General features: G+C 40.8%; 1 protein-coding gene across 3 annotated transcripts in view; it reads left to right on the forward strand.

Annotated features, from left to right (window-relative positions):
* Positions 1-688: 688 nt before the first annotated feature.
* BTBD7 (BTB domain containing 7) overlaps positions 689-18308 on the forward strand; it is a 61061-nt gene continuing 43441 nt past the window's right edge. For all 3 annotated transcript variants that reach the window (XM_054567103.1, XM_054567105.1, XM_054567104.1), the window contains exon 1: positions 689-928. The gene's annotated coding sequence lies outside the window, so the exon portion shown is untranslated. The remainder of the gene's footprint in view (positions 929-18308) is intronic.

The raw sequence follows: 18308 nt of genomic DNA on the forward strand, positions 1-18308 counted from the left end.
TGTTTTGAGAACTGTAAGATGATCCATAAATACAAGGTGTTCTTGTTATTGCATTGCTGAAGTTTTGCAAACTTGCAAACAGTGGGCATCAAGGCAGTTTGGCTCTCCCACTGGCAACTGTGGGCTTTCATCAATTCTCGTCCCCCGTTCATGAGGGTGCCTTGTTAGGAAAAACTTTTCAGAATCTTTAAGATTTTTTGACTAGCGAGGTGGTGTCTGTAAAAGTACCACGCAGACATGGCTTAAGATAAACTGCCAGACACCAAGAACGTCCGAAAGGACTTAGCAGAAGAGCAGTCTCCTCTTTTGAGGTTGATGCATTGTGTGCGATCAATCAGGCCGCCAAATGGAAACAGGAATTGGTTGAACTAGTGGTCCGGTAACGTAGTTATTATAATTCCATTCTGATATGATTTGTCACCATTTCCTGGAATAAGCAGGAAGTGGCAACGTACTTCAAACTCCGAGCGCCCAGCGACCCAATCCCGGGCGCGGAGGGGGAATAATGCGCGCGCACTCGGCTCCTTCGGCGCCTACGGCTCCCGGGTGCCGCGAACGCGCCTCCCCGGCCGGCCCGGTGCGCGAGCCGCCGACGGCCCACGTGATCCCGAGCGCGTCGACGGCGGGAGAGGGAGGGTGGCCGGGCCGGTTCTGCAGCGCCGCGCAAGCGCCCCAGGGCGGCGCCGAGCCGAGCCCCGCCTGCTCCCTCTAGGAGTCAAAATGGCGGCGAGGGGAACCCGGAGCAGTCCCGGAGCCTGAGCCACTGACAGGAGAGGAGAGGGCGGCGGCAGGAGGAGGAGGATGGCTGGGGGTGCTGGCGCCGGTGCGGACGGCGGTGCTGGTGGCCGCGGCGGCGGAGGCGATGGCCGCGGTCCCAGCGGCGGCAGCAGCAGCAGCAGCAGCAGCAGCGGCGGGAGGAGCCTCCAGGGTGAGTGTCCCTCGGTGTCTCTGAGGCTGTGAGCCGAGGCTGTGCCCGGCGCGGCGCGGGGCGTCCCGGAGAGGAAGGGGCTGTACTTGGGCGGAGAGGCGGCCGTTTTGGGGCCGGGCCACCGCAGGAGGTGCCGGGCCGCCAGCGGGGAAGGGACAGTCGTCCGTCCGGGCGTGAGGCGACGACAGCGTCGGCGAACTGGCCGGTCCCCGTGCACTCCGAGGGCGGGCTTAGCTGTGCGCCGCTGTCCCGGGGGCAGAGGCTCGAGGTGTGGCGCTCGGGGCGGGGAGAGCAGCCTTCGGTGGCCGAGGCTGCAGCGCCGCGGGCTCCAGGCTCGGGGCTCCGAGGGGCGGGACCCGCCGCTCCCAGGACGCCAGGAAACCGCTCCCGGGACTCGGGCGCGTGTTTACCCGGCTGCGGGGCTGCGACTGGCCCGGGGTGGACGTGAGAGCGGCTGGCCGGAATTGAAGAGGGAACAGGCCCGTAGACTGCCGCTCCCAGGGGGAGAAGTTGGACTGTGCGGGTAAGTTTCTGTTTAGGGATCAGATTGGAATTGCGCTTTGACAGGTTGGAAGGGAAACAATACCGAGTGTTTGATGAGGGAGTCTGTGCTTGGAGTACTTGAATGGCTAAAAGCGTGCCATTTTCTGTGTGTTACCATTCGCACAACTGTTTACTGCCCTTACCCCGGGCAGGAGAACTTTCTCACCGGTGGTGGTGGTGGTGGTGGTTTTTTTTTTTGGAGAAGCCGTGAGTGTTCTTTCTCTGCTTTGAACTACAATGACGCGTCTTCACACACCAGTACAGATAATAAGTACTCTGGATTAGGCCTAATTTACAGAAGCAGTCTTGGTTATCTTTACTGGAGCACTGTTTCCTCTGCGAAAATATCTTACTGTAATGAGGACATAGGCATTTACACAGAATTGCTTAGTTTTTTTTTCAACTAACAGAGTCTTCTGTCTTTGACCGGCATCCATTTCTTCTAGATTGCTGAAATAAATTACTTTCTTCCGGATATGTGAAAGAAAGATTTGAAATTTTAAGAATCACACATGTTAATGGCAGCTGTGGTTGAACTTGTCTTGGATTTTGGAGTCAGAAAACCTTTAGGGATGTGGTGAGACTCGCTTCAGAGCTGGGTAGCTGGGCACAGGGAGGTAAGCGGCTTAACTGTGGGTCCCGCAGCTGGCCAGGGAGGGGACCAGCACTCGGACCTAGGCCTCTCTGCCCCGTTGCCCGAGCTCCTCGCTGCACTCCTGATCCTTATTCATGGGTTGCATCCTTCACCATCAGCACCCATTCCCGGGTCTTTGTGTAGTCAAGTTGAAAGCAGAAATGGGAGAACCTGGCTCTGATTCTGACAGCTGCCATGAGTTACCATCAGTAACTGATGATGATTTTTTTTTTTCCTAACCTGAACTTAATAAGAGCTGACATTTAAAGTTTTCGTAGGCCTGTGACTACATTTTTGCCTGATTATAGCATGCATGGCTCATTCTTGCATGCATTCAGTAAAACTCAAAGATCAATGTTCTGTCCCACAACCTAACTACTGTATTATTGTGTCCCAACAACAGCATATAAACAATTTTTTTCTATCAATCTAATTTTAGGCTTTAAAACACCTGTTTTGTGTTTGCCGCGTTAAAACACCTAGTTTCCATGTGTCTTATTGAGTCACAGCAGTTTTCTTTGTTGTGTCACAGGTTAACCTTTAGAAATATAACAACATTGAATGATTCTGATTTCATAATCTAGTCAATAAAATGCATTGCATCCAAAGTTGTACCTTGTGTTCAATTAAACAGCTGATCTGCCTTGTGTTTTGCGTTATACTACAGGAAAAAAAGAAGAGCGGAACATGTAGACTTTACCCTCAGGAAAATGAGCTGAACCTCTATGAGTCTAGAGAAACCTAGTAAGTTCTACCAATACAAAGAGTGCTGTAGGTGTTCTGGTTAGCGGGAGATGAATGAGGCGTCGGGAGTCTAAAGAACTTCCTGGAACACTTGGGACTTGAGCTAGCCTTTGAGGGTTTAGATTTACAGAGAGATTGGAGCAGTTACTTCGTGAGGTAAAAGCAAGAGTAGAATGTGGAGATTAGCTTTTGGGGGAGGGGTATGGAAGGAAAGTAGGATGAGCTGACTGCTGAATTTTGGGGGGTACCACAAGGAAAACACTAGGTAGTTGGAAGACACCTGTCTGCATAAGAGATTGAATACTGGATTGAGGAGATTGAGATTTTTTGAATTGAATTTATTGGGGTGACATTGGTGAATAAAATTATATAGGTTTAAGTTAATAATACATCATCTGTATGTTGTATTGTGTGTTCACTACTCCAAGTCATAATCTCTTTCCATCACCATTTATTCCCCCTTTACCTTCTACCTTTCCAACCCCCATTTTCCTCTGTTAATCACCATACTGTTGTCTGTCTATGAGGGTTTTTTTGTTTTTCTTACTCCTTCACATTTTTCACCCAGCCCTTCTACCCTCTCCCCTCTGACACCTGTGAGTCTGTTTCTATTTTTGTTTTATTTTCATTAGATTCCACATATAAGTGAAATCATATGGCATTTGTCTTTCTTTGGCTTATTTCACTAGGAGATTTAGATTTTGCTCCTCTTTTGCAAGGTATGGGGAGCCTTTGAAAGTTTGGAGGCCAGACATTAATGTGATAAACTAACAAGATGTACCTGTCTTATCTATAGATTGAGTTAGAATGAGAAGAAAGTGAAATAAAGCAGGGTCGACAGTAGCTGTTACAGTTACCTGGATGTGAAGAGATGAGATCTTGGACTAGGATAGAGTCAATAGGAAGGATACACAGCAGGTGCTATTTTTATTTTTATTGTAATTATAACATAAAATTCCATTTTAACCTGTTTTAAATCTGTAGTCTGCAGCATTAAGATTGTTGTGCAACATCACCACCATCCATCTCCAGAGCTCTCATCATCTTCCCCAACAGAAATTCCGTGCCCATTAAACACTAACTCGCCATTTCCCTTTACCCACAGCCCCTGGCAACCACCATTTTACTTTCTATCTCTGAATTTAACTACTCTGGGAACCTCATATAAGTGGAATCATACAATATTTATCCTTATGTGACTAGCTTATGTCATTTAGCGTAATATCTTCTGTCTTGTGGCATTTGTCAGAATCTGCTTTATTTTTAAGGCTGAATACTATTCCATTGTATGTATTACTACACTTTGTTTATGCTTTTATCTGTCAATGGATATTTGGTTTGCTTCCATTTTTTGTTGTTGTGAATAATGTTGCTTTGAGCCCGGATGTGCAGATATCTGGATATGTGCTTTCATTTCTTTTTGATATATACCCATAACATATTTCATTCTCACCAGCTCTGTATAAGGGTTCCAGTTTTTACACATCCTCCTCAGCACTTATTTTATTTTTATAATAGTCATCCTTATAGGTGTGTAGTGGTTTCTCATTGTGTGTGTGTGTTTTAATTAATTTTAGAGAGTGAGAGAGGAGAGGGGGGAGAGAGGGAAAAAAACATCACTTTGCTCTTCCACTAATTTATGCATTCATTGGTTGATTCTTGTATGTGCTCTGACCTGGGATCGAACCTGCAGCCTTGGCATATCAGAAGGACGTTCTAACCAACTGAGCTATCTGACCAGGACTCACAGTGGTTTTGACTCGCATTTCACTGACGATTAGTGTTGTTCACATCTCTTTTGCTTATTAGCTTTTTGGGTCCTCTTCTTTGGAAAAATATCTATGTAAATTATTTAAGTCAAGTTATTTGTTTTGTTGTTGGTAGTTCTTTATATGTCCTGGATATCAGTCCCTTATCAGATATATGATAGGCAGGTATTTTCTGCCATTCTTTCCATTGCCTTTTCAATCTGTTGAGTGCCCTTTGATATACAAAAGTTTGAAATTTTAATGAAGTCTAACTTATCAAACTTCTCCACTCTAAAAAGAAATAGGCAAGTGAGTTTTTTAAAAAAGAGGTATCTTTTAAAGAAATGAGGTGAGATTTTTCTTTTTAAGTTAATGCTAGTATAAAGAAGTTATCAGAGTCCAAAATTTCAGAGAGGCATAATTTACTTTAGCTTTATAATAAAAGTCAAACATCCAGTACCTACTTTATTTGCAAAACAAGTTAAAAAAATATTTAATGTACTCTGCAGTGGTTTTTAATTTTTCTTAATATTTTGATGGTCTGTAAGTTTGACATTACAAATTGTTTTTCACAACATCCTTACTATCTTAAATAACAGGTTATTTAAAGTTTTATGATTGGCACTAAATTCATGTAGTGAACATTATGTTAAGATTGGGATAAATAGGAATCATCTTAATACAGTACACACAACATCCTTTAAATCACAGAATTCAAAAAAAGCCCCCTTCTTGAGCATTGTTGGGAGTATTTATATAGTTGTAATGTAATGGAACGGGACTGGGGGATTCAAACCTACATTCAGATTCTGACGACTGTCTATGTGAACTTAAGCAAGCCGTTTAATCTGAGGCCTAATTTTCCTGATCTGTAAAACTAAATAAATAAAACATATGTACGTATTATGTATGCATAAGCAGTGCCTTACGTAGCAGCTTTGCCACCTTTTAAGTATTTATTCCATCCTTTTCCTCCCTGTTACCACTTCCTTACTAGTCAGGACTATTTATTGAACAGCCTACCAACCAAGTCTCTGCCAATTGTTCTCTCATTCTCCCTCTTTTTCTCTGGCTATTCTTTATGTTGCTACCATAGTTACATTTCTTAAAAAAATGTATTGGAGCATGTTACTTCCCTACTTAAACCTGTGTTAACTTTCCATTGTCTATAGGATAAAGTTCAAATTCACAAGTTTGAGACCGTGTCCAACTTAGATTTCCCATCACTCCAGCCATACCAAGCTGCTTCTTGTTTTCTGTGCTTGTAGTTTTCATGTTTGTTCCAGTGTTTGTCATTCAAGAGACTGAGATGATTCATCACCCACCCCCAGGGCTAGATTTTGATTACTCCAAGCCAATCAGCTCAAGGCATTTCCCTGTGACTGTTACTTGTCCCAGTCAGATTAAAGGGAAGGAGACATACTGGGGAAGAGATTTTTCCCTTTTTGTGTATGAGCAAGAGAACATGTCACCCCAGTTGCCACTGGCATGATGAAGCATGCCCTATAGATGGCAGAGCAGCGAGGTAGAATGTGCTTGGGTCCACGATAACATTTTAGACATATTTTGAACTGGGCCTGGGGCTTTTGCTACCATGGGACTTCTCAGGACAGATAAATTCCTTGTTAAAGCCAGTTCTTTGGAGTCACTTGCCATCAGAAAGTCTCCTAATTGATACAGTCTTCTTCATTTTTCTAGACCCAGTTCAAACATTAGCTTTACCAGTAGTTATACACTCACTCCCTTAGTACTTTGGAACTCTCTCTGTTCCAGCCCTTATTGCACTGTATTATAATCATTTGCTTGTGTGTCTGACTTTTCCAGGTAACTCTCGTGTACTTTGAGCCAAAGCTTACAGTATATAGCACAGTGTCTGGTACAGTATAAATGCTCAGTGAATGAGTTGTTAGGATGAACTAACAACGTGAAAAAGTGCTTTAATAATTTTTTAATAAACATGAGGTATAGTATTGCCTTTAAACTAAATTGAAATGGAAAAATCAATTAGACCAGACATGCAAAGTGGTTTTTACCTGTCCTTAATTATTTTCTAAAAGTGTTCATTTAGATTGAAAGTTTAACAGTCCCTTAAATGTTATGAAAAAATCTTACCTACTAAAGAGGAATCCTGGAAGGAGCAGTAAATGAATTGTGTTGTCGCTGTGTAATTCCCACCCTCTCTTCCTTCATTAGGAGACTTGAATGCCAGGCTTAACTTCACATATAATGTGTGTCTTTTCCCCCTATATTTTGAAATTATATTAAGCCTGTTTTATCTGAGATTTATTTGTGAATTATTTCTTAGCAGAACATTCCATAATTTGCTTTGTAAGACTTACTGATTCTTGTTTTCAGACTTTCCCAAAATATTTTTTGCTTGCTTGAGACTAGACATGAGAATTTTCTGGTAAGCAAAAAAGACTTCATGTCAAAACAGGATGGATGAGTTTGTAGCAAATGTTAGTAATAGCTTATGACAAGAAATCTTTCAAACCCTATTTATTAAGTCCAAGTTCCATCACATGCTTCAACAATAAAGCTAGACAAGGGAAAGTTAAAATTCCAATTCAAGGGATTGAAACCCATCAAATATGATTAAATTATGAATATGTAAAGTTGTTTTTAAAAAGCTTGCTGACTGCCCTAGTCTGTGTGGCTCAGGTGGTTGGTGCGTCTTCCTGTAGACAGAAAGGTTCTGGATTCAATTCCCAGTCAAAGGCATATTCCTAGGTTGCAGGTTCAGTCCCCGGTTGGGGCATGTAAGGAAAGCAGCCAATTGATATTTCTCTCTCTCTTCCCCCTTTTCTCTTTCTCTATAAGCAATGAAAAGATGTCTCAGGTGAGGAAGTAAATATATACATACATATATACATACATACTTGCTGATCATGTTTAGAGGATGCTAGGGAGTTGTTTTGAAAATCAGTAAATAAAGCTAAAGAGTCATTAATTTATTCTGCCTTTTCTGTACAAACTATACATCAAACAATTGAGTAGTTGAGTTTCTCTTCCAGAAAGAAGTATTTCAGCTAATGAATAAAGAAGAAATAATAGAATATCTCCATGTTGCAGCCCTTAATGAATCAATGGTTCCAGTTGGTGATCTTGATAATTGTTAATATCACAGACTGAGCAGTAGACATTTTGTACCCGTTGTTGGAGTACATACTGCCACCTGTGAAGCTGTTTTGGCAAAATAAACTTTAAAAATACAACAATGATCCTGAATCTAATAAAGTCACTGGGTCTAATTATCAATTAGAGGAAATAACAGGAGTCAGAAGAACATATTAAACTACATCGTGGTAATGCATTTGCCGAAACCCAGACTATGAGAAAACAATGGAAAACCTGACTTCAACAAATTACAAAAGGGAAAAGGAGGGACCTGGGAAGAACCTGTTAAAGGGAGATTTAAGAAATGTAGTCGTCCAGCCACAGTGTATGAACCTTACTTGAGTTCTGTTTCAAAAAAAAAACTAAGGAAAAAAATGAAACAATTGGGGAAATGTGAACTCTGCTTGGGAGGTTCTTATTAAGATAGCATTGTTCATTATTTTAGATGTGATAATGGTATTGTAGTTGATTTTTTATATCCTTTCCTTTAGAGATGCATAAAGAACTATTGACAGATAGAATAATATGCTATCTAGGACTTGCTTCAAAATAATCCAGAGAGGACCTGATCGTTGTGGCTCAGTTGTTTGGGTGTCCTCCTGGAAAGTGAAAGGTGCCAGTTTGATTCTTGGTCAGGGCACATGCCTAGGTTGTGGGTTCACTCCCCAGTTGGGGCACATGTAAGAGACAACTGATCAATGTTTCTCACATGGATGTTTCCCTTCCTCTCTTTCTCCCTCCCTTCCCCTCTCACTAAAAAAATAAAAATAATCCAGAGGGATTAGATAGAGAGTGGATTGGGATATAGTGATACAAAACTGACACAAATTAGTAATTGTTGAAACTTGGTGATAAGTGGAAGTTTGTTTTACTATTCTCTTTACATTTGTATGTATTTTTTCTTCGTTACAGAAATTACAAAGGTTATCTACTGCCAAGGAGAAAAAAACAAGTAATAGGAAAGAGTGAAAATAGAGAAGCATAGTCATAATTGTCTTTGCTGTTTAAATGCTAGGAGGTTGAATATAATTCACAATCCAGAAACTTTTATTGTTCACCAGCTTTGCAGAGCACTAGAGATTACTTTAAGATCTGTCCTTTTACCTTAGATGGTAGTGATAGAGTGGAAATGAGCAGTTTAAGACTTGAGTAACAAAATCAGCAGTTCTCTATAGAGTAGCAGAAGGAAGACATGGCTGTTCTCTTCAGAAAGGTCGCTATAAGACTGGATACTTTTGAGATGCTTTCTTGTTTAGGAGAGAAAATGCTAAAGTAGGGAATCAAAATGCATGGGATCTAGTTTTGAAGTTTTGCCATTTTACCATATCTATTTTGTTTTGGTTAAGTCACTTCACATTCTACCTTAACTACCTCATGCAGAAATACGGGAATGAAGCCTGTCCTGTTTACATTGAAGACTTAATATGAGAATAAAATGACAATGTGTGAAAAAGCACTTGTAAACTATATATCCCTTTATAAGACACTTTTCTACAATCATTAAAAGAATGTAAAAAAGGGAAGACATGTCATTGCTTTTTCTGCCTGTTTTAGTGAGGTTTTAAAAATACGGTTCAAAACATGTAAAATTTACCATTTTAACCAGTTTTAAGTGTATAGTTCTGTGGCTTTAATTTCATTGTGCAACCATCAACACTGTATATCCCCAGAACTTTATCTTCTCCATCTGAAGCTCTGTGCCCATTAAATTCTAACTGCCCAGCCCCTAGCAATTGATGTTTTACTTTCTCTCTCTTGAGTCTGATTATTCTGGGTACCTCATAAATAAGGTAGCCAGAATATTTGTCTTTCTGTGACTTGCTTTCTTCACTTAATACATAATGTCCTTAAGACTTATCCATGTTTAGTTTAGCATGTATCAGAATTTCCTTCCTTTTTTTAAGGCCTAAAAAATATGCCATTGTATATTTCACATTTTGTTCTGCAGTTTATCTGTTGATGGACACTTAGTTTGTTTCCACCTTTTGGCTATGGTGAATAATGTTGCTAAGAACGAACATGTGTGTTCAAATATCTTTTTGAGTCCTTGTTTTTATTTTCGGTTGGGGGTGGGGAGGGTATGTAGCCAGAGGTAAAACTGCTGAATTCTGTGTTGTGTTTAATTTTTTGAAGAAGTAGCCTTTATTTATTTTTAAATATTTTTTATTGATTATGCTATTATAGTTGTCCCTTTTTTCCTCCCCTTTATTCCCCTCCGCCCTGCAGCCCCTCCCCCACACTACCACTCTCCCCCATCCCCCCATCCCCTTAGTTTGTGTCCATGGGTCATACATGTAAGTTCTTTGGCTTCTCCGTTTCCTGTACTATTCTTAACCTCCCCCTGTCTATTTTGTGCCTACCATTTATGCTTCTTATTCCCTGTACCTTTTCCCCCACTCTTCGTCCTTGCCTCCCCTCTGATCTCCATTTCTGTGATTATGTTCCTGTTCTACTTGTTTGCTTAGTTTGTTTTTGTTTTTGTTTTTAGGTTCAGTTGTTGAGAGTTGTGAGTTTGTTGTCATTGTACTTCCATAATTTTGCTCTTCTTCTTTTTCTTAGATAAGCCCCTTTAACGTTTCATGTAAGAGAGGCCTGGTGATGATGGGCTCCTTGAACTTGACCTTATCCGGGAAGCCCTTTATCTGCCCTTCCATTCTAAACGACAGCTTTGCTGGGTAGAGGAATCTTGGATGTAGGGCCTCGCCTTTCCTGACTTTGAATACTCCTTCCCAGCCCCTTCTTGCCTGCAAGGTTTCTTTTGAGAAATCAGCTGAGAGTCTTATGGGCAATCCTTTGTAGGGAACTGCCTCCTTTTCTCTGGCTGCTTTTCAGATTCTCTCCTTATCTTTAATCGTGGGTAATGTAATGATGAAGTGCCTTGGTGTGTGCTTCCTTGGGTCCAACTTCTCTGGGACTCTCTGAGTTCCCTGGATCTCAAGGAAGTCTGTTTCCTTGGCCAGACTGGGGGAGTTCTCCTTCATTACTTTTTCAAGTTAGTTTTCAATTTCTTGCTCTTCCTCTTCTCCTTCTGGCACCCCTATGATTCGGGTGTTGGAATGTTTAAAGTTGTCCCAGAGGTTCCTAAGCCTCTCCTCATTTTTGTGAATTCTTGTTTCTTCATTCTGTCCTGGTTGAATGTTTATTTCTTCCTCCTGCTCCAAATGGTTGATTCGAGTCCGTTTCCTTCCCTTTACTCTTGGTTCCCAGTATATTTTTCTTTATTTCACTTTACAGAGCCTTCACTTTTTCCTCCATTTTACGACCGTACTCAGCTAATTCAGTGAGCATCCTGATTACCAGTGGTTTTTTTTTTGTTTGTTCTGTTTTTTTGGTGCCGAAACCTGGGAACGAATGATTGCCAGTGTTTTGAACTGTGCATCTCATAGGTTGCCTATCTGTTCATCGCTTACGTCTGTCTTTGGAGCTTTGACCTGGCCTTTCATTTGGGCCATATTTCTTCGTTTCAGCGCACCGCTGACGTTGGAAGGGGCGGACTTAGGTATTCGCCAGGGTGGGGCAACGCAGGTCGCTTGGTGCTGACGCTGTAGATGAAGGAGGCCTCCGGAAGGGCACAGTGCTGCTCGCTGGGCTCGCGGCTGGCTTTCAGGCGCTTCCGCGGCTACCCGCAGGCAAACTGGGCCCTTCTGGTGCTGATACCCAGGTAGGTGGGTTTCTGTATGTTTTAGGACCCCGTGGGTTTCTCGACCAACTCTCCTGTGGGACTGGGATTTCTCCCGCTGCCGGAACCCCCACAGTTTTTTACAGCCAGAAGTTTTGAGGCGTTCTTTTCCCCTCCCCCGCACTGGAGACCTGGGTTGTGCAGTCCGTCTTGCTCCGCAGCTGCCCCTTCCCCCGCGCCGCTGCCTGCGCAGCCCCGTCGCCAGCCCCTCCCCCCCTCATTTTAGGCCGACGCTAATGTGGGACCACCCAGTCCTCCAGCGGCCCCTGGGTGAGGTCTTACGGCCTCCCCGCCCCTCCGAGCTGCCCGTCTCCACTCGGCCCATCTCCGCTCGGCTATAGATCTGGATGACCGTTTCTTGTTTAACTCCTTGGTTAACTTCCATACAGGTCGATTTTATGGCAGTTCTGGTTAATTTTTGTTTTAAATTTGTTATTGTCCTTCTTTTGGTTGTGGGAGGAGGCAGAGTATCCATCTATCAGAAGTAGAGTTTTTCTTTTTAATCACTTTATTGCAATCCAGGCATATGCCTTCCCTGTGGATTGAACCAGTGACCTTTTGTAAAATGGCGCCCAACCAGCTGAGTCACGCCCATCATGGCGGACCTTGTATATTTTTTAACATGTGCTAAGTAAGTTTGTGTCACAAAATGTGACTGTTTTGTTTTGTTTTGAATGAGTTTATGAGAAATTTCAGTTTTTTCTTTTAAGTTCAGTCTCTGTTCATGTATCCTCTGGCCTTAGCTCTGTTTCTCTCTTCATATCCTCTGTACATGCAAATCTAGACTCGGGTTTCACATTGCCTTCTCTAAAACCCCCAGTCACTTTTCTGCACACCACTAAGCCAACAGCGAAACAGTTGTCCCCGTTAGAGCAATGATTTCATTTAGTCACTGAAGTATTTATTGTGTGCCTGGCTTACAGCTAGTCTCTCTGTCAGGAGCCACACGGCCCCATTACCTTGTGAGCCAGGTGACTGGGCCGGTTCTGCAGTCTCTCTTGGAGGGCCTCCTGATCATTTCCACCCTCTGCCTGTAGGCCCTTTTTCTAAGCTGTTGAGATATTTTTGATCCTCTCAGAGCTGCCTCAGTTTGACAAAGGATCTGGCTGGTAGGAGGCCACAGACGGTTTGGGGGTGGGCAGGGCAGGGCCAGGCGGCTCCTGGTCTGGCTGCTCTGGGCATCCCTGCTCTGGCCCAGGCTTCACCAGCAGGTCCCAGCACTGCCAGAGGCCCAGACATCAGAGGAAGCAAGGCCCGGGGGCGGAGAGTCAGGCTTTGGACCTTTCTGGCTCTCCAGTCCCATTTTTTCTTACCTGTTACTTCAGGGGGGTCTTATTTGGAGGGTTTACGTCTGGTGAAGCATTTGGAGTGTGAGCTCTGTGGTAACAGTGGCAGAGTAAGGGGTCTCTTCGTGTCTTTATAATGTAGCTGCATAGGTCCTTTACCCACCACGTTCCAGGAATTGGTTCTCAGCTTTTAAGTGTCTAGAAACTGAGTTTTTCAGAATATCTGAACATCTCTTAATATGTTTCATCCTGGCCAGGTCAGACAGGGCCCGAGACTGGGTTCTTCATGAAATCCCTTCTCCTGTGATGAGCTTCTGCTTTCCAGTGTCAGTCTGTATTTATCATCTTATTTCACTCTGCGAATAGGTGATACTCTCATTTTAGAGGTAAGGAGAGTCAGGTCCTTATTAATACTTTCCTGGACTATGGTAAGAAGCCTTGAATAGGTCTTCTTGCATCAAGTATCTTCTTGAGGCCATTTAATAATCTTTGCAAAGTACACATATAATAGTGCTTCTTTCCTCTTCTGTGCTTTGCTCCAGTAGTTCCTCCACGTGTTCTTTTTTTAAAACTTTTTATTGAATTTATTGAGGTGACATTGGTTAATAAAATTATATAGGTTTCAAGTGTACAGTTCTGTAATATGTCATCTTTATATTATGTGTTCACTCCATTGTGTTCTGAATAGAGGCCAGCACCTTAGTATGGGATTTGAGGCTTTTTGATCCCATTCTTACCCATACATTCAAACATATGTACTCCTTAGACCTTAGACACATTATTTATGAACATTCATGTTACTCAAATAATTGTGTGTCTCCTTTGTGTTCTGTGGTGGATGGTAACGATTTTAAGATAAATAGAGCTGAGTACTTACCCTCAGGAAACTTAGCAGTTCAGTGTATGTGTACTTATACTGCAGTATTAGTATATAATAGAGGTATAGGGTTACAAGAATTGGGAGTGGGATGTTGACTAGAACAGGAATGATTTCTGTTTATTCACTGTATGTCTAATACCTTAAATGACCTTTTCTTTTTTGCTCAGTGCGCTTCTATTCTTGAAGATCTGGCTCTAAACTAGGAGGCCAGAACAGTAGTTTTGTTTTGTTTTGTTTTGTTTTTTTAAATTTCATGAGATCTCATTCAGGATGCAATCATTGCTGTATTCCCAGGGCCTAACTGCCTAGCAGATGGTAAATGATCAGAATTGGATGGATGGGTGACTGAGTGAATGGGTGGATGATCAAGCATAAAAAAGTGTTATCTTGCCATCAAGGAACATGTAGTCTAGCTGCAAATATTCAGAAAGCGCTTTTGCTTCGATTTCATGAGTTGTCCTTTCAGTTTAGTCATTTTTTGCTTAATAGAAAAGATCCTTTTAAGTAACAAAAGTCACGCTGTTAGGTGTGTACTCACTTCCCATTTCTGGAATGGAACTATATTTGTCTGCTCCGGAAATTTTTTCTTCAAACATTTAGGAGGAAAAATATTGCAAAGATAACATTGTTTATAAGGAGACTGAATGCCAACAGTGGTTTTGCAATTTACCAGCTCCTTGACCTTGGTTATAAGTAAGGAAGCTTTCCGTGCCTCATTTTCCTAACTTCCCAGTATCTTCTGTAAAATGCGGATAAACCCTGGCAGGTAGTGCAGTTGGTTAGTGTTGTCCCGAAATGCCAACATTGTGAGTTCAATCCCTGATCAGGACACATGCAAGAAACAACCAGTAAATACATAAATAAGTGGAACAGTACATTTTTGTTTCTCTCTCTCCCTGAAAAATCAAATTTTTTAAAAAGAGACTTTCTTTAAAAAAATTAATTAGGTGGGAAAATGAGGATACTAATAGACCTACACCCCACATTGTGGAGAAAGTTAAATGAGTTAATTCATGTAAATGGCTGAAGAATGACTGGCTCATAGTACTCAACTGATGGGTGTTACAATTACTGTATTGTCATCACAGTATGTATATCTCTAGATTTTTATTCCTATTAGAAGCTGATAACACACTTAAATGCTAGCTGTAAACTTTACACATCAAATTTAAGCATTTAAATATAAGCCAAAAAAATTTTGATAATTCTGAAATCTGGGTAATGGAGGTTTGGTAGCTCAATATACTGTTACTCTTTTGTGTATTTTTCAAATTTTTTATGATACAATTTAAAATCAGAAATGTGATGATTTGAAAGATGATGCTAAACAGTCCTGAAGTAAAGGAAACCTATTAGGCTCTGTTTATTCCTACATTTTTCAAAATGTTGGGAAAACTTTGGAAATGCTGGTCCGGGGTTTTTTTGTTTTGTTCTGTTTTTTTGTTATTTGTTTTTGAGAGGAAGCGTTTTTGTTTTTAAAAAATTTTCATAAGGTGGTTAATTCTCTCTGTTGTATTCAACATGATTTTTTTCCCTCAGTTAAGTCTGCTATGGTCACTTATTTTAAGCCAATTAGATCATGTGATTGAGAATGATGACTCTAGAAAAAGAATTTACCACCTTGCTAGGGCCCTTGCATCCTGTGGGCCTTTTCCTAGTCCCATAGGCTCTCTTTCCCTTTCCTTTCCTATTTATCCAAAAATTGGATTTCTTACTATTTCACTTAGGAGACAGGCAAAGCTTGCCTGAAATAAAAACATCCCTGGAGAGATTAGACTGTGATTAACCCTTTTCCAGCATGTAAAGACGGAGGATTAGATGAATGAATAAATAACATAATACTGTGCTCTGTTTGGTGACATAGAGTTTTGGTTGAAGAAATAAACGAATTTGTTCCCTGAAAATTTTGAGAAATACAGCTTTAGTACTAGAACTCCACAGTCAAGGTTACCCCCAGGGTTTGGAACTTAGGGACACAGGGTACACATAATGGTTATATCTGATCCAGAAAAATCCCTCCCAACAAGTCTTTCCAAGACCCTTTATTTACTTTGGTGTTAGAGCTCCAGTAGGAGATATGACTGTCACCGAAAGCAGTTCATCTTGAAGGGGATTCCCATTGACTGGGAGCTACCAGGAAGAGATTCTGTCCCTAAGTCCCAAAGGCACTTTTATTTCAAGCCGCCCCTCCATGATGAGACCTTGGCTGACCTTGTGGTACTCATTATGGTGCCAAATGACCGGTCTCAGCCTGTGACTTTCCTACTGCTTGTGTTTCCAGTAGGACTAATGATGTCTTGTAACCTTTATGACTGCTTTAGATTATCTAATTATGCTCATCATAAAATTGAGCTAGCTTTTTTTTTTAAAGGCATTTTGATGAGATTTAACTCTCAAATGGACCAGCGTAAAAGTGTTTTGTGTCCCTACAAATCTTACAGAATTCTCGGATGAAAATAATTCTTGTGTGTGTGTTTGCGTGCTCGCCGCTACAATGTGATGAAGTGGAGTGAAGTGAGAGTGAGAACTCAGTCTACTTCTGTGGACACTCTATTTTCCTTCATCCGGAAACAAGTCTCCTTTCTTCCTTGTTGAGTTTCAGTAGCATATTTTGTGCTATGTTAGTGAGTGTTTTCTGCAGTCATTAAAAATTACAGAGAAAAAAAGGAAGCCATGTGGAACTAAAAGAATGCGGGAAGAAGAAAACGAGACGAGGATTACCATAGGAGTGGCATTGTAGAAACACTTCACCAGCACTTTTCACTGTCCACCATTACTTCCAGACTCAAAGACTCAGAGCTCATCTTTTAAATATTTTTTTCTCATCCTTGGTACAGACTTTTATTTTGCATAATGTTTTTATTCTGGATCATTTTAAGTATAATTCAAATCTGAGAAGCAATTATCTCTGCCATTTTTATGGTTTAAATACAAATCTTTAGTGACTGAGAATAGAATTTGACTTGTAAATGAAGTCAGACTGGGCTTCCCAGGACCCTAATTTCTTTAAAAGAACCACTAAAAATGCCTGAAAGAATCTTGAAACTTTGAAGAAGCTCGATTTGAAAGTAAAGATTTATTAGACTTACTTTTTTAAGAAGTTTGAACTGAAATTAACACATGCAGACTTAGTTTCTGTTTTGAGATTTGACATTAAAAATGAAGTACAAAAGAGGGCAGCCTTTTTCTACATTTCTAATATTTAAGAATAGAAGACTGAATTTACTTACACGAGGCCTTGCACTTTAAGAAAACTGATTTTGCTGGAAGAAGTAATTTTCTTGGACCATTAAACATTTACAAAATAATATATTAAACTCCCAGACTCCTTGCTGGGTACTTCCTACAGAAGGCACTGTCTCATCTCAGCCTGCCCATAGCCTTTCTGACTCCAGTGGCATGCACCAAAGTAAAAAGTCTAAGGTGCTCTGTTTTTGTGGGTGGGCAGGTAACTTTCAACTCGGAAATTTGGTTGTATGAGTATGTGATTTAATTGAAGTTACTGCTGCTTTGTATAATATCTCATTAGTGGAAAGTTTCCCAGACTTTTCTTGAACACTAAAGGTAGATAAGTCTATGCTTAAATAAATAAATTTTTTTATATATGGTAGAAAAGAATTGAAGGAAAGCACAATGTTAATATTGATTTTCTTAAACTTGAATTCCTAAGGTCATGCAGTTGTCAGTAAGAGAGGAAATCAAGTTCCAAGAATCTTGGCAAAATTCTGTTTTCTGGCAGTTTTTTTGTGATTGTGTGTTTGTGTTTAACTATTTGTTAAAGCACTTCTTCTTTCCTTATGAAGCTAGATAACTGCCTCCTTGTTGGTTTCCTAACAATGCCAATAATAGATTTTAAATTGTGTTTTCTCTTAATCTGTTACCCTTTTTAGTCAGATAAATTTTGTATATCCAAATGCTGTAAAGATTTAGAAGTATTCCTATTAACCCTGTTCTCTCTCAGGGTTTCTACTCTGTGCATATGTGGACCTCCTTGATGGCACTCCTGCAAGTTTAGGGTTTTAGAGTGTGGAATTTGTTCTGTAATTGTTAAAATTATCTCTTACCAGTACTCCCTTGTCCATGTTAAGTCAAAATATCAGGTAATAGAAAGCAGTGTTTTTATTTCGGGGCTTTATGGGGGAGGATAGATTAAAATTTTGGGGTTTTTATTTCCTTGTGTCTCACTGTATTTATAATAACTTCTTTAAATGACATGGAACAAGTAACCTAAAGATACAGTGGTACCTAGGTACTCGTTGTTAATTCATTCCAGAGCTTGTGACGAGTGCCAAAACCAACGAGAACTGAATGTTGAAGCATTTTCTCTTGCGGGGAGGCATTGTGATTATACAAGTTCTAGCAAGTGCAACAGGTCCTGAGTCCCGAGCAATTGCCCGAGTGCTGAAACACATTTTTCTCTCAAAATGTGACCAGTACAGGCTTTGATGATCTCTGAAGCCGATGAGTACTGATGTGTGACTGTACCTAGTTTCAACTGCTCATCATTCCTTTCCCCTTTTTCAATTAAAATGCCCAATATTACAGATTTAAAATCAATTTAAGCAGTTTTATCTAAGGTAGAAAAACAATAAGCCAATCTTTTAATTAAATCTGCTTTTCGTATGTATGTACTGGTATCAGCCTCCTAAGTGTTTGAAAATTGTTTTAAATATTAAATTATAATAACTGGTGGCTGTTTCTAAGGATTAAAAAAATGCAAAAAATATTTTCTAGTCTAAATACTTTTCC

The sequence above is a fragment of the Pteronotus mesoamericanus genome, unplaced genomic scaffold, assembly GCF_021234165.1.
Source record: "Pteronotus mesoamericanus isolate MK-2021 breed Mesoamerican mustached bat unplaced genomic scaffold, CSHL_Meso_final contig_182, whole genome shotgun sequence".
In the NCBI taxonomy this organism is placed as follows: Eukaryota; Metazoa; Chordata; class Mammalia; order Chiroptera; family Mormoopidae; genus Pteronotus; species Pteronotus mesoamericanus.